Here is a 17,458-nt window from a genome sequence, read left to right as displayed (position 1 = left end):
TTATTAATATACAATTATATACACATATACAAATATAAAACAACAATTGTAACATTCACAAACACTACCATCCAAATCCAAACAGGTAAACACACAAACCACTCAAAGAATCCAAACACAGATGTTCAAACCATTCAAGGAAAGTATCACAGGCTAAATTAAAGAAGAGAATGAGGTGGCTATGTCAAGAAAGGAAAAGATAATGTGAATTTTGGAGTTAGTATCAAACATATACAAAATAATGATAATTTATAAATGTGACATTGTTGCCCTCATCTGGAACCAGCGTAGATCCATCTAGTATTGGATCTATCATGCACCGAGAGGGATCAAATCCCTCGAGGTGCAAAACTTTCCTCAAGTTCTACACTCCAAAAGTAAGGTTTGCACGTCGAGGGATTTGATCCCTCTCGGTGCATGATAGATTCAATGTTAGATGGATATAAGTTGGTTGTAGTATAGACTCTCTCATACAAGTAATGTTTGAGAGGAAGAAAAGTCACACCTTATAATATGATTTTGACAAACACTTTCATGGTAATGACCTTTAATAGGATCATCATGAAATCATTTCATTGATGTAATGACTTCAAATTAGAATATTCACACAAATCATATATTTTTGACAATGTGGTTTGCGGTAAAAATTTTGATGTTCTTATCTATATTTTATATCCGACGAAATTAAATTCCATACAAACAAATTTTTTATTTACATTTTAATAATTTAAAAGTATGAAGAAAAAAAAGTTGAAAAAAATAGTAATTGGTTTTTGTTTATTTTAAATTATGGTATAGTATATTCTATTATAATAAATAGGAATTATGAGTTAATTTTGGAAAGAAAGAAATAGATCTAGCATAACCACATTAATAAATGTGATATTACAGTGCATAATATTCTATAGCTAAATTTATTTTCAAATAAATTGGTAAATTTTAATTTATCCTCTTAATCAAATTCACCAATTCTCTTTTTTACTCATTCCCTTTCACTGCTTCCACAAGTCTTTTAAATAACTTGGCTTTCCTATCCTTGGTATACAATATGACTATTTATGGAAATATATCTTCTTTTCAAGACAATACAATCGACTTAGGTTTTTTTTGTTCTTTATTGTTTATTCTGAGACACAAATGACAAAAAACCTGAATGAATTTAACAAATTTATTGTTGAGTTTATTAGGCTATTTGTATTGAAAATTGCCTTTCCGAATTTAGAACAGATTTATTCGAATTTTGTAACTTCAATTTTTTTTCATTAAAATATATGGAACTTCATTAATTAGTTTATGATGATGAGAAGGTAGAAAATTTATTCCATGTATGCACAACTTAAGAGTTCTATTCATACTCTAGAGTGTGCTTACAATTTTCATTGTCACACCTTCACATTATAAATTTTCTTAAATTCAGAACCATGCTAAAAAAATGGAATGATTTAAATATAAAATGGAGTACTCATATTTATATATTAATTTTAAAGAGAATACTCATATTTATATGTTAATTTAAAATAATATATAATAATAGAATTAAAGAGAGTATTGATATAAAGCACAATATGGAGCTTCACTGCATAGCTTCTGTGGTTCTCAGAAATAATGTCGTCGATAATGGTCAAACAAATTGTCTTAGCCATTAGTACTACACAGTTTTTTGAAACCAAACCAATCTAACAAGTTAAATAAATAATTTAGATGAAGAATATTTTTTTGAAATCAAATCTAGTCTACTTATTTATTTAAAAATCAAAAATTTTAAAAAATTCCTCAAACTCAATTTAAATATATATCATGCCTATCGCTTAGTAAAAATACAATGTAAATATTTATAATTTTTCATGTTAACTTGTTATTTGTTTGTTTGATATTTGAAAATAGACTATTTTCAAAATAATGTTACTGTAACATACCCTGGTAACCTCACATGTAAAAGCATGGAGTTAGAATTTTTTACACAAATTACCCACAAGCAATTATCCAAATCACTACTCCACATTCCTCATTAACCATTAGACATAATGTTCATTAGTACATAAAGCAAATTTCAATAGAGGACAGTAAGTTGCATAACCATTGACAACCACTGTTGTAGTATATTAACATACATTGTCTCATGAATCTTGCACCATTCCATGATTCCCTTAACCATATTAATTAATCACATAATTGACATTATGATTATCACATCAAATAAGGAATCAACATCATAAATGATTCAACATCATCAAACTGACACAATAAGCAATCACATCATTGAACACTGATATACCCTAGAAACCCCGTAGGGTGAAAAGCAACAAACGTTTAATTTATTAAACGCTTGTGAGGGTTTTCACCCCTCACTCAATGGCTTATAAGGGATTCCATCCCTTATCATTGTTATAAAATATTACAATGAAATTTCATTAAAATAACACATAACTAGCTAAAAGCTATTACATATTTCATTAATCTCTTGACCTACATATCACCACTCTCTACATCCTTGTGGCAAGATTTCTCTATTAATGTACGATCCTGTAACTCATACTCATGAGCATGGACCGTTAGTACTTTATCTACCACAATGTTTAATATAATTTTTCTTTGGCACAAACCGCCATCGTTTCCTGTCATTGTTGTCGTCAACAAGCTTTGGAAACAAGATTAAATACAATATTAATCAATCAATAATCAGTCTCTAAAAGTGATCTTTTAACATCTACTCATGTGCATGAGTTGTAAATATAATATCACAACATGCTTCTTCTAACAACATTGTGCATGTATAAACAAATAATTATCAAGCATGTCATAATAATTACCATGTTTCTATGATCATTCTCCCAACAGCACATGTTCATATCCAAATGATACCACTGTAACCATTCCTTCCATTAAAGGATACTATCAACTTATATTTGTTTTTTGTTCATGTAATTAGATAAAAACTTATTCAAAGAGAACTAACCCCTTAGCTTCTTCTTTGTGCATGTAACTAAGTAATCTTTCCAATACAATAGATATTATTATAATACATAAAAATGCATATCTCTTATAAGGAAGGACTAACATGATAGACATTATGCAATTACAAGTCCCTTTTTGAAAATCATCTTTCCCAAGATAGAGCTATTTACAAAATCTATTGTATGCACAAAGATATGCATTGCTCTAAACCAAAACTAATGTGTTAGTCATTATTTCTTGCATGCGAATATATGTATGTCACAAAGGAAAACTAGTACATTTATTTAAGTAAATACTTGTTTTACATTCCACAATACTTGTTCACACTAATGCATATTTCTCTTTAAAAGATCTAACCCAATAGTTCTACAAATCAATGTTTCTCTTTAAAATATATAACACAATAGTTATATCTTCATACATGTAATAAACTAATGTTTCTATGCTTTTGCATATGTGTTCTTTTCACATAGTCATTTTTCAAGAACCCAACATAGTTTCTCTATCATATGTACAAAGTTATTATGCATCTGTTTCCATGAAAATATCATAAAGAAGTTCTCATGCATTTGTTTTCAAGAAAGTATCATAATCTACCTTTCTTTTGGGCATAAGAACTAAGATAACAATAATGGTAACACTTTATGCATTAAACCATGCAATTAAATCAAACTATCCAATTTGCAACACACAAATCATTTATCTTTTTTCTCACAACATGTAAGTCTTGCAAACTCTTGCAAAGGAATTAACAGAATTAACTTATCTTTCACGCACAGGAAAAGCATATTCTTTCCAAAGAAGATTCCTATGAATTATATTATCTCTTTGCACTTCATCTATGCAGAGGTTATTATATTTCTCATAACTAAGTATTCTTTTCAAAAGAACTTTCTTACCCTTGAGAATATTTCACAAATTACCCTCTTTTATTTAAATTCATTTCCAAGAAAATGACTTGGATTTGTTATTACTTTTTAAGAAAAGAGCATACATACATCCTATATTTTCTTAATAGGATGCATATGAAATGTTATATAAAGACAAGAAAGTTTACTTATCTTTTAATGCTGCAAATAACAATTTTTCTCTACCTCTAATAATATATTTTCTTTACTAAGGAAAATATATAATAACAATCTTTGTCTACATGTAGTAATATATTTTCATTACCAAGAAGAATATATAATCTTTATCTACATGTAGTAATATATTAAGTTACCCATACTAAGGTTATTTAAGTAAAAATCCTATTTAGGTTATTCAAGTAAAAACCCTTGTCTTCTTTGCATTCTACGCATTCTACTCATCCATTAGAAGAAAAAACTAGAATGGGAAAGGGTAAAATACTCATTATTTAGTTTGCAATAGTTTAAACTATTAAAACTAAAAACATAAAAACTTACTTTTGCATCATAAATTGTCATAACTCTACACCTCAAATTACAAGGCACCATTAAATCCAAGGCAATCTCCATTATGAACATCCATTTCTTTGTGGTGTTTGTTGTTAGTCCCATGGTATTTTTTTACATTCCCCCATGCAAACAGTCCCATGGAAACACCTGCCTGGTGTTTGTTTATTGCTCCCCATGCAACCAATCCACAGAAACAGTCTTGTTCCATTCCTAGTGTCCATGCTCAGCCCCATGCAAACCTCTTCCTCCCCGATTGTCGAGTGAATGATAGACATAAGTATCATTCTCCCACTGTCTTTTTCCTCTTCTCCCCCCCCCCCCCCCCCCTCTTGTCAGAGATCTCCAGTGAATAACAAATGTTAAAGGTGGTTATCAAGAAATGAAACCTAACTAAAATGGTTAAAGATAAACTTTATTAATAATATTTTATTCATATTGAAATTGTAAATGTGAATATTTTATTTTACTTAAGTTTTTACATGAGTATTTATGATAGGGATATTACATACTCCCCCCCTTAACAAGAACACCTTCCTCGGTGTTCATCTCTCGTTGGAACTTTAAATTTTATTCATGATATAACCATCTAAACCATACAAAAAGTGATCCTTCCTCTTTAAAATCAAAGATTTCATTCCAAGAAATGACAATAAACAAAAATTGTAATGTTATAACATAACAAAAATCAATAGTCAGAAAATTTATAATTGAAAAAATATGCAAGTTCTAATTTCCATCACTTGGCCCTTATTCAAATTTATAATATACAAAAACAAATCTCTATATCAACTTACCATTACTTACCAATTACTTTTGAAAATCATGAGCAATTTCACGTAAGCGTTTTAATAGTGATTGGACAATCCATCAACACTCCATGGTAAGTAACCTGTAATGTATGACTAACAAATTTAATCACATTAGTCACAATATTTTGAATCAAATGAAATACTTTTAACTATCAATCTATTGTGCAATGTTAGATGATATTTAAATCACAGTACTTTTACAAGTACTTAGAGAGCACTAACACTAATCATCAAAATGACAAATCACTACACCACATGCACATTGTATTAACTCTTGCTAAAGACATCCACACAGTACTTCTGTAAGTATTCAGAGAGCACCTAAATCTGTATTCATAAAAATGATCAATAAATGCACAAAGTGCTTACTGTCCTAACTCATGCTAAGACATTCAAAAGATTAGTAATACAATAAAGGAACTCCACTGCCCATAATTCCTTACCGAGCATAAGGCTCCTTTCCTGTTAAGATGTACATAACGTGTTCACACAATTATATATAAAATTCATTTTTAACATAACATATCGTTGATTAGTTAATTTCTTTAGCTATGAGAACCACAATAGGCTAAAGTATTCTCTTCCCAACCCATGGGAATTGCTTTCCACAACCAAATTGAGTCATTTTCACATCTAAATAATTATTTTACAAAAACAATACCAAGTCTAGTATGGAATTCCACTGGCCAACCAGCTCAAGAATTCCAATGACCACATAGGTTCCAATATAAGATTCCTCTTGGAAGCATCCTGCCTATTCCTCTGACAGCGTCCCGTCTATGAGGAATTTTGGGCCTCCTCCAACAAGCTCCAAATCAATAAAGTTGCCTCAGGCGTTTTACCCTCTGCACCATCTTGGCAAAATATTTTCCTTTACTAAGATCATTTATCTCTAAGGAGAGGAAATCTGGGCAGGGAAGTACCATCAAACCCTCCAGGTAGGTAACTGCCATCAACCCAAGGCATTCTAGCCTTTCCCATCTATCCAAAACTGTCTGACATGTTAAATTTCTCTTTCATCACCCTTCCCACAACAATTTACATAACAAACCATATGAACATTATCATTAACAAAATAAACTTGCATGTACACCATGCTTTTACACTTAACTTTCAACATGGTTCCACAATATCTAGATTGATAAGAAACATAACTAACATACATATTGTATGCATTCTGATTTTCCAGTAACACAATCATGCATATTATATAACATTATAATTTCTCATTTATGATTGCAATTCACATTGCAACATTTTAGCTTGATGAGTTTTCTTGTTGTCATTAAGCTACCACTACTTAATCCCATCAGCAAAATTAGTCATAAATATGCATTATTTAATAAGTATTCACTTTTCAAATCATTTTAGTTTCATTCATACAATACTGTCATGCATAAAAGTATATGCAAATATTGATTAATGTGTAAATGTCAATAATAGTTGAGTTAACAATCTAAACATTTCCAATTTCCCATAGTGTATTGTCATCAACAGACTCATTCATGAAGTAACTACCATAATCACGTGTTTATGAATTGTAATAAGTTTAAACCAAATTCAATTAATGCACATAATTGTTAGTAGCTAGTCATGCAACACTAACCAATAACAACTACCAACCATTTTAATGCGGCCATGACAAAACTTAATCAACAATTAGATATTACAATCAAGTCTCACTACTTGACTCATTGTTTATTTTCAATATCTAAAGGGGTTCTTCCAATGTATTTTCAAAACACTCTATTGTCCTATTCAAGGATGTTCCCTATATTTTACATTCATGCATTCACTCATTAAAAGTAGTGCATTGTAAATTCAACCATGTTCATTAAATATCTCATAAATATTTCCATACTTGCAATAGTTGGTAGTCTATTATTACTTTTCTTAGTGAGTGTTTAATATTGTTCGTAAATGTGACAAAAGTTTTATTGTATTTTATCCTCATCAAGAATCCAATGTCATGAACATAGTTTTGTAGCAGACTTTATTACTTACTACTCAATGCAATTATAAACATGAATCACACATATCATGTCAAAAGTAGTGTTTTGCATAAATGAATATGTAGATTGTTAGACTCATACCTGAGTTAGTGCCCACTGGTGGCATACCTCAATTTATTTTTTGCTTACCAATTCCCAAAGGCACGAGTGCTGCAACCTTTGGCCCTGATATCACTTGTAACATACCCCGGTAACCTCACATGTAAAAGCAGGGAGTTAGAATTTTTTACAGGAATTACCCACAAGTAATTATCCAAATCACTACTCCACATTCCTCATTAACCATTAGACATAATTTTCATTAGTACATAAAGTAAATTTCAATAGAGGACAATAAGTTGCATAACCATTGACACCCATTGTTGTAGTATATTAACATACATTGTCTCATGAACCTTGCATCCATTTCATGATTCCCTTAACCATATTAATTAATCACATACTTGACAATATTATTATCACATAAAATAAGGAATCAACATCATCAAACTGACACAATAAGCAATGACATCATTGAACACCGATATACCCTAGAAACCCCATAGGGTGAAAACCCATGAACGTTTAATTTTATTATTAAACGCTCGTAATGGTCTTCACCCCTCACTCAATGGCTTATAAGGGATTCCATCATTTATCCATTGTTATAAGATATTACAATGAAATTTCATTAAAATATCACATAAGTAGCTAAAAGCTATTACATTTTTCATGAAACCCTTTACATAAATATCACCACTCTCTACATCCTTGTGGCAAGATTTCTCTATCAATGTACGATCCTACAACTGGTACTCATGAGCATGGACCGTTAGTTCTTTATCTACCGCAATGTTTAATATAATTTTTCTTTGGCACAAACCACCATCGTTCCCTGTCATTGTTGTCATCAACAAGCTTTGGCAGCAAGATTAGATACAATATTAGTCAATCAATAATCAGTCTCTGAAAGTGATCTTTTAACATCTACACATGTGCATGAGTTGTAAATATAATATCACCACATGCTTCTTCTATCAACATTGTGCATGTATAAATAGATAATTATCAAGCATGTCATAATAATTACCACGATTCTATGATCATTCTCCCAACAACACATGTTCATATCGAAACGATACCACTGTAACCATTCCTTCCATTAAAGGATATTATCAACTTATCTTTGTTTTTCGTTCATGTAATTAGATAAAAACTTATTCAAAGAGAAGTAACCCCTTAGCTTCTTCTTTGTGCATGTAACTAAGTAATCATTCCAATACAATATATATTATTATAATACATAAAAATGCATATTTATTATAAGAAAGAACTAACATGATAGACATTATGCAATTACAAGACCCTTTTCGAAAAAAATCTTTCGTGAGATAGAGCTATTTACAAAATCTATTGTATGCACAAAGATATGCATTACTATAAACCATAACTAATGTGTTAGTCATTATTTCTTGCATGCGGATATATGTATTTTAGAAAGGAAAACTAGTACATTTATTCAAGTAAATACTTGTTTTACTTTCCACAATACTTGTTCACACCAATGCATATTTCTCTTTAAAAGATCTAACCCAATAGTTCTACAAATCCATGTTTCTCTTTAAAATATATAACACAATAGTTATATCTTCATACATGTAATAAACTAATGTTTCTATGCTTTTGCATATGTGTTCTTTTCACATAGTTATTTTTCAAGAACCCAACATAGTTTCTCTATCATTTATGTACAAAGTTATTATGCATCTGTTTCCATGAAAGTATCATAACAAAGTTCTCATGCATTTGTTTTCAAGAAAGTATCATAATCAACCTTTCTTTTGGGCATAAGAACTAAGATAACAATAATGGTAACCCTTTATGCATTAAACCATGCAATTAAATCAAACTATCCAATATGCAACACACAAATCATTTATCTTTTTTCTCACAACATGTAAGTCTTACAAACTCTTGCAAAGGAATTAACACAATTAACTTTTGCAAAGGAATTAACATAATTAACTTATCTTTTACGCACAAGAAAAACATATTCTTTCCAAAGAAGATTCCTATGACTTATATTATCTCTTTGCATTTCATCTATGCACAGGTTATTATATTTCTCATAACTAAGTATTCTTTTCAAAAGAACTCTCTTACCCATGAGAATATTTCACAAATTACCCTCTTTAATTTATATTCATTTCCAAGAAAATGACTTGGATTTGTTATTCCTTTTTAAGAAAAGAGCATACATACATCCTATCTTTTCTTAATAGGATGCATATGAAATGTTATATAAAGACAAGAAAGTTTACTTATCTTTTAATGCTGCAAATAACAATCTTTCTCTACCTGTAATAATATATTTTCTTTACTAAGGAAAATATATAATAACAATCTTTGTCTACATGTAGTAATATATTTTCTTTACCAAGAAGAATATATAATCTTTATCTACATGTAGTAATATATTAAATTACCCATACTAAGGTTATTTAAGTAAAAACCCTCTTTAGGTTATTCAAGTAAAAACCCTTCTCTTCTCTGCATTCTACGCATTCTACTCATCCATTAGAAGAGAAAACTAGAATTGGAAAGGGTAAAATACTCATTATTTAGTTTGCAATAGTTTAAACCATTAAAACTAAAAACATAAAAACTTACCTCTGCATCATAAATTGTCATAACTCTGCACCTCAAATTACAAGGCACCATTGAATCCAAGGCAATCGCCATTGTGAACATCCATTTCTCTGTGGTGTTTGTTGTTAGTCCCATGGTATTTGTTTACAGTCCCCCACGCAAACAGTCCCATGGACACGCCTGCCTGGTGTTTTTTTATTGCTCCCCACGCAACCAATCCACACAAACAGTCCCATTCCATTCCTGGTGTCCATGCTCAGCCCCATGCAAACCTCTTCCTCCCTAATTGTCGAGTGAATGATAGACATAAGTATCATTCTCCCACCATTTTTCCTCTTTTTTTCCCCCTCTACCGTCAGAGATCTCCAGTGAATAACAAATATTAAGGACGGTTATCAAGAAATGAAACCTAACTAAAACAATTAAAAATAAACTTTATTAATAATATTCTATTCATATTAAAATTGCAAATAAAAATATCTTATTTTACTTAAGTATTTATGATAGGGATATTAGAGTTGCAATTTCCCATTCCACTCCCAAAATATCAATGCTTTTACGACTTAGTGTTTCCGTTTTTTATAATATAAACTAAAAGTAGCTCTAACGCATATGTTAATTCATTACGTAATCAATATTATTTAAAATTTTCAATATCTACATTGAAAATGAATTTAATATTATAAATTTTTATTAATATATAGACCTTTAAACTCCTCCATAATAATAAAAATAAATAAATAAAATCAAATTTCCCTTTTCGCATACGCTATATTGATCCGACTCTACTTACACGTCTATTACTAAATCCACTGTGAAATAATTGTCGTAAATATTTGGGAAAGGCTTACACATTGGTTTGTGAGTTTATTTCTTCCATTTCTAACTCAATCTTCATTTGGGGATGCTTACACATTCGTTTATGAGTTTATTTCTTCCATTTCTAACGCAATCTTCACTTGATTTAAAATTTGCTCTTTTGCAGGGTCCATATCATGTCTCTATGTTACGTAATATCTTGGGAATAGTCATAGCTTTTCAGATTTTTTTCCCTTACGTTACTTTAAAATTTTCCAAAAAAAAAAATTGAAATATAATTTTATAAATATTAAAAAAAATATTATACAAATAGCCAAAATTGAATGAAAAAAGATAATTTTATACTTACTTATATTAATAAAATTAGTAATAGTAATTAATATTGGTAATAAGTTTTATATTATTAATATTAATATAAAGTTTGTAATGATGATGATGATGGTGGTTAACATCCACTGAGACCAAATTGATCTTTTGGACCTATAATTTCTTAATTTCTAATTGTCTGGCTCCTCGTCTTTCTTGGCGAGATTGGTTATGTAGCTTTCTTTTTCTTCTCTACAGTCTTCCAACTTTCTTTATCTTGTATCTCCTTCATCTCTTCTGGTTCTTGGGACATTGGTGTCTTAGCTTTGTGATCTATTGTGTTCGTCCTTTTCGAAATAGTCGAAGAATAAGTTTGGTCTAGGAGATCTACTTTGCTGTTAAATGAAGATTTATTTTGCGCGTTATTCAAAACCTCATAATTGTCGATGCTAGATGGGTTGTTGAGTTCACTTTTTTGTTGTTGGGCGGGGCTTTCCCCCTGCTTGTCTTCAAAGTTGTTTCTATCTTGCCCAATTTCTTGTAATTCAGAGTTTTCTTAAGAGTATTCTTCTTGGATGACAGTGTAGTGTTCTTTTTGTGCTCCTTCCCACCATGTAGATCTGTGGTGATTTTTTCTAGTAGAATTTTGCTGGGAGGCTTTTGGGCAATTTTTGGCTAGGTGGCCTGTCTCAAAGCAGGATCGACATCTGAAGAGGATACTTCCGTAAAATTAATTGTATAGTTTAAAGGGTTTATAATATTAATTTTATAAATTTAAAAAATTAATAAATCTAAAAAATTATTAGCAATACAAATTCAAGAGATTATAAATTAAAAGAATAATATTAAATCAAAAATATTAATTAATTCAAGGTATTAATATTGTAAATCTAAGAGATAATTTATATTATAAGATTAAAGAATTAATAAACATAAGGGATTATTAATATAATAAATCTGAAGGGTTAATATTATAAATGTAAGGGAATAATACTAAACCTAATGGAGTAATAAACTCAATTATAAACTCAAAAGATTAGTAATATTAATAAACTAGTGGGGTTAATCTTATAAACCCAAGGAATTAATAAATTCAAGGAATTATTGATATTTTAAACTCAATGGATTATTGATCTGATATTATAAACCCAGGTGATTAATAAACTCAAGGGATTATTGATATTATAAACCCAATGGATTATTAATATTATAAAACCAAGGGATTAATAAACCGAAGGAATTAAAATTATAAACTCAAGGAATTAATATTGTAAACCCAAGGAATAAATGTGTTTGACTATGTTAGGGTTTATAATATTTATACATTAACACATGTTAACTATGTTTGAATATTATCGACATGGCCAAGTATAGTCAAGATGAGCATCATAGTCAATAATAGTCAGCATGCTTACCATAGTAAACCATACTTACCTCGCGAATCATGGTATCTGAGAAATCATGCTCTATCTATAAGTGACCTATAATTAACAATAGTGGATGGTCATAGTTGACCATGGAGACTTATAGCAGATGGCTAGGGCTCAAAATATTAATTCTAAGGTTTATAATATTAATCCTAGAGTTTATAATGCTAGCGTATAATATATAAAACTTAGAGTTTATAATGTTAAGGTTTCTAATAACCATCTTAGGGCTTATTTTATTGGGTTTTGTAATGTTAGATTTATATTAGGGTTTAATATTGTGACATTGAAATGGTACAAAAATATGTCCAATGTCACATTACGACAAACATTATCTCTATGTGAAAATCAATCTAACAATCATTGTCGCAATGTTACATTACATTGCAATTTATTCAACATCATATTGCAACATTAAAAAATTTGGGTTTAATATTAGAGTTTAATATTTGGTTTATAAATTATAGTAGTAAGATTTAATATTGAAGTTTATAATACTAATATTAGGTTTTATTCTATTAGGTTTTTATAATATTACAGTTTCATACTACAATGTCACAATGGTATAAGAAAATACCAAATGTCCTATTATGACAAACATTGTCTTAATATAATGATCATTCTCACAATGATTGTCACAATTCTACATTACACTGTAATTTATTCAACATCACATTCATACGTTATATAATTGGGGTTGAATATTATGTTTATAATATTAGAGATTTTTAATATTATGTTTTTAATATTAATCCTAGGATTTAATACTATTTGTTTGTATTTATAATCCCTTGCATTTATAAAATTAATCCATTGGCTTTAATATTTTTTGTAATGTCACATTGTAACAAAATTGTATCAATGTGAAAATCAATGTAACAATTATTATCGTAATGTTACATTACATTACAATTTATTCAATATCACGTTGTGACATTACAAAATTGAGGTTTAATATTAGAGCTTATAATATTAAGGTTTAATATTGAACTTATGATTTATAATAGCGAGGTTTAATATTAGGGTTTAGAATATTAATCTTAGGGTTTATTAGATTAGGTTTTATAATGTTAGGGTTTTATATTACAATTTAATACTGTGACATCAGAATGGTAGAAAAATATATCTAAGATCACATTTTGACAAACATATTCTCAATAGGACAATCAATGTGACAACCATTGTCGCAATGTTACATTGAATTGCAGTTTATTCAACGTCGCATTGTTACATTACAAAATTGGGGTTTAATATTAGATTTATAATATTAGGCCTTTTAATATTAGGTTTTTAGTATTAATCCTAGGGTTAATATTATTCCCTTTGCTTTATAATATTAATTTTGTAGGTTTATAACATCAATAATCCCTTGGGTTTATTAATCCTTTGAACTTATAATATTATTAATTCCTTGGGCTTATAACATTATTTCCTAATATCTATAATTATATATTAGGGTTTATAATTTTAAACTTAGGTACAATATATTAATCTCAAGTATTATAATATTAATCATGGGGCTCATTATTAATTTTTTATTTTATAATCACTCGGGTTTATGATATCAATCCCTTAGTTTTATAATTTTTATAGATTATAATATCGATCTCGGGGTTTAATATTAATCCTAGGGTTTATAATATTAATATTAGGTTTTAATATTAATCACATGGGTTTAATATGAATCCCTTGGTTGAGCCATAATTTCCTCGAGAATCATAATATATCTATAAGTGACCTATAGTGAGCCATAATGGATGGACATGGTTGACCATGGACGTTCATAGTGGATGATTAGGGTTAAAAATATTAATCATGGGGTTTTAGGTTTATTATATTAGGGTTTATAATATTAATCTTAGGTTCTATAATATTAATCAATCTAACAATCATTGTCGCAATTTTTATAATCCTTTGGGTTTAAAATATTGATCTTGGGATTTATATTCCTAGGATTTAATATTAATCCTATAGTTTAGTATAAACCCCTTAATTTTATAATATTAATCCCTTGATTTTATTGATATATTAGGTTTATAATACTAATAATCCTCGGGGTTCGTAAATTCCTTGAATTTATAATATTAGTTTTACGGTTTATAATTTTAAGGTTTAGAATTATAGGATTTACAATATTAATGTTAGAGTTTATAATAAATTTGGTTGATAATGTTAACCCTAGGGTATATAATCCTTTGGGTTTTGTAATATTAATCCTAAAGTTGAATATTATTCCCTTGGGTTTACAATATCAATAATCCCTTAGGTTTATTAAACCTTTGATTTTATAATATTATTAATCCCTTGGGTTTACAATATTAATACCTTGGGTTTATAATATTATTAATCCATTGGTTTTATTAATCCCATGGGTTATAATATTAATATCTTATGTTTATAATTGATTGGGATAATAATATTAATGTTAGGGTTTATATTCTTAGGGTTTAATATTTATCCCTTTGGTGTAATATTAATCTCTTGTGTTTTTAATATTAATAATCCTTTCCCCGGATGCGGGTGGTTGAAGATGAGTTAATGCGGATATGATGCCAGTCTAGCAGGTGGTCAAGCCACATGACCTTCTGCGCTCTCACCTGTGGGAATTTGAGGCAAGCCTCTGCCTCTCGGCCGACTCCATTAATTTTCTGCACGGATCGAGACCTTCCCTCTAAGCTTAATATCATGGCTCCAAGCCCTCAACAGACCCCCGTTCTGCCTCCCTCAATAGACCGCCATTCTACCTCTGAACTGCTCTTGCCACCCAGCTGCAGCAGAGCCAAGCTCTCACACCCCAACAGGGCAGCGTTGTAGGATTCTCAGCTTTGTCGACCTAGGAAATGGTATTCACTTCTCCCACTCTATTTACTGCACCTTGCATTTTGATGCCTCGGCCCCTGCCTCTGTCCCTGATTTGAATCCCCCTATCATTCACAGTGTTAACTCTGCTACCCTCGTCCAGCTCCCAGTCTGTAACTTGACCATTTCAGCTCACTCCTCGTTGCAGCACCCCACTCAGAGCAATATGACGCGACATCGTCACCACATGTGAAGCAGGCGCGGAGGTAGCCGCAGAAGAGCCATCTGCCCCCCTTCGCCACTTCCCTCTGCATCGACTTCCCCTTCGCCCTCCCCGCCCCCCAGCCCATCCACTTCCCATTTCCATGGCAGTCATCTGGTAACCTGTAGCGGAGGAGGACGAGCTCGTCCTGGTGCGACTCATCGGGCTGATGGGGCCACCCAGATGCCCATTCTAAGTGCTGCCACCCAGTCTGCTCAATTTCGTTTCCTTTGCTCCATGGACAGACCTGTCGTTATAGCCACCATTTTGGTGGATTTCAGGGAGGAAGCTGGTATGCACAATGATCCAGAACACAGCCCAGCGAAGAACCTAGTTCATCCGCCCCCCGACCATGTACAGAAGATGTCGAGCGCCAGCAAATAGCAGGAGGCCAAGGATCAACCAACCACCAACAGACCGAAGGCTTCGAGCGGCAAAGCCACCAGCACAGCCAAAGGAGGTCAGGCTGAAGCCAGAGAGACACATGACAATATGGGTGGCAAGCAGGCAGAGGATACTGATTCAAGCGAGTATGGGTGTCCGATTGTGGAGGAGAAGCCACCGTCATAAGACACCTAACACTTGCATGCAGACAGGTCACGTGTCCAGCTCGGTCTTTTTAGTAGTTTGTCTTTTACTGCTGTTAATTTTGACAGTTAATTTTGAAATTCACCATGACAGTTAATTTTGAGTTTTGGAGATGTAGCCCCTGTGTGGGCAAATGGCTTTTTCTTTCTCTCATCTTCGGACTAGTTTCCCCTCCCAGGGCAGTCTCGTTTTTAGTTTTGATGTTTAAACTAGTCATATGGTTGTTCTAGACCTGCAAAGGCCTCACTGTAAATTATGTTTCCATTAATAGATTTAGTCTTACTTAGAAAAAGAAAAATATTAATAATCCTTTGTATTTAATAAACCCTTATGTTTATAGTATTAATTCCTTGGGTTTTTAATAATAACTTATTGGGTTTATTAATTCCTTGGTTTTATAAAACTAATCCTATGGTTTAATATTAATCCCTTGGGGTTTATTGATCCCTTGGATTTATAATATTAATCTTAAGGTTTATATTCCAAGGGTTTAATATTAATCGTTTGGGTTTATTAATCCTTTGAATTTATAATATTAATCTTAGGGTTTATATTCGTAGGTTTTAATATTAACATGTTGGGTTTATAATATTAATATTAGGGTTTAATATTAATCCCTTGAATTTGAAATATTAATAATCTCTTAGGATTATTAATCCAATAATTTTATAATATTAATCCCAAGGATTTATAATATTAATCCCTAACATATTAATAAAAAATCTAAATGTTAGGGTTTTATAATTTCATGGTTATATATTAAGGATTAATATTGTCATATTGGAATTATCACAATGTTACATTACTGCAATTTTATTTGATGTCATATTGGTACATTGCAAAACTGGGGTTTTATATTAGCTTTATAATATTGTGTATTTTTAATATTGGGTTTATAATATCAATTATCCCTTGGGTTTTCAATATTAAAATTCCATTGAGTTTATTAATCTTTTGAACTTGAAATATTATTTATTATAATTATTACAATTATTAGTATTATTATCATTAATAATAATATTATTATTATTATAAAACTCATATACATGAGTGCAAAGTTGGAATTTGACATGATTTTTTCCGTCACAGGGCATTTAACCTATATTTTACGGCTAAATTTTTTAATCGATCTGTTGAGATTTTTTCTGTTTCACAAAGTAGACAAAAATCTCTAATGTGTGACAACAATAGGAATTTGTTGTTAGATTAGCTCCAGGTTGTTGGGAATGGGTTAATGCATCCTATATTTGTTGTAGGAGGATTTATGAGGCAGTTAGATCCTCCTAGCTATAAAACAGGTGTCCAGACGGATTGGGTTGTGTGTGTGAGCGTTTGAGAGGAAATTAATTCTCTTGTAATCTCCTATTTTGATAATAAGATTGCCGATGCCTATGTTTGGTGGACGTAGCCCAGAATGGTTGGGTGAACCACGTTA

The sequence above is a fragment of the Pinus tabuliformis genome, chromosome 2_1 (genome assembly GCF_031772625.1).
Source record: "Pinus tabuliformis cultivar Carrire ecotype Pingquan chromosome 2_1, CPIR1, whole genome shotgun sequence".
Classification (NCBI taxonomy): domain Eukaryota; kingdom Viridiplantae; phylum Streptophyta; class Pinopsida; order Pinales; family Pinaceae; genus Pinus; species Pinus tabuliformis.
The sequence above is the reverse complement of the archived record's forward strand: the minus strand, read 5'-3'. Positions refer to the sequence as shown.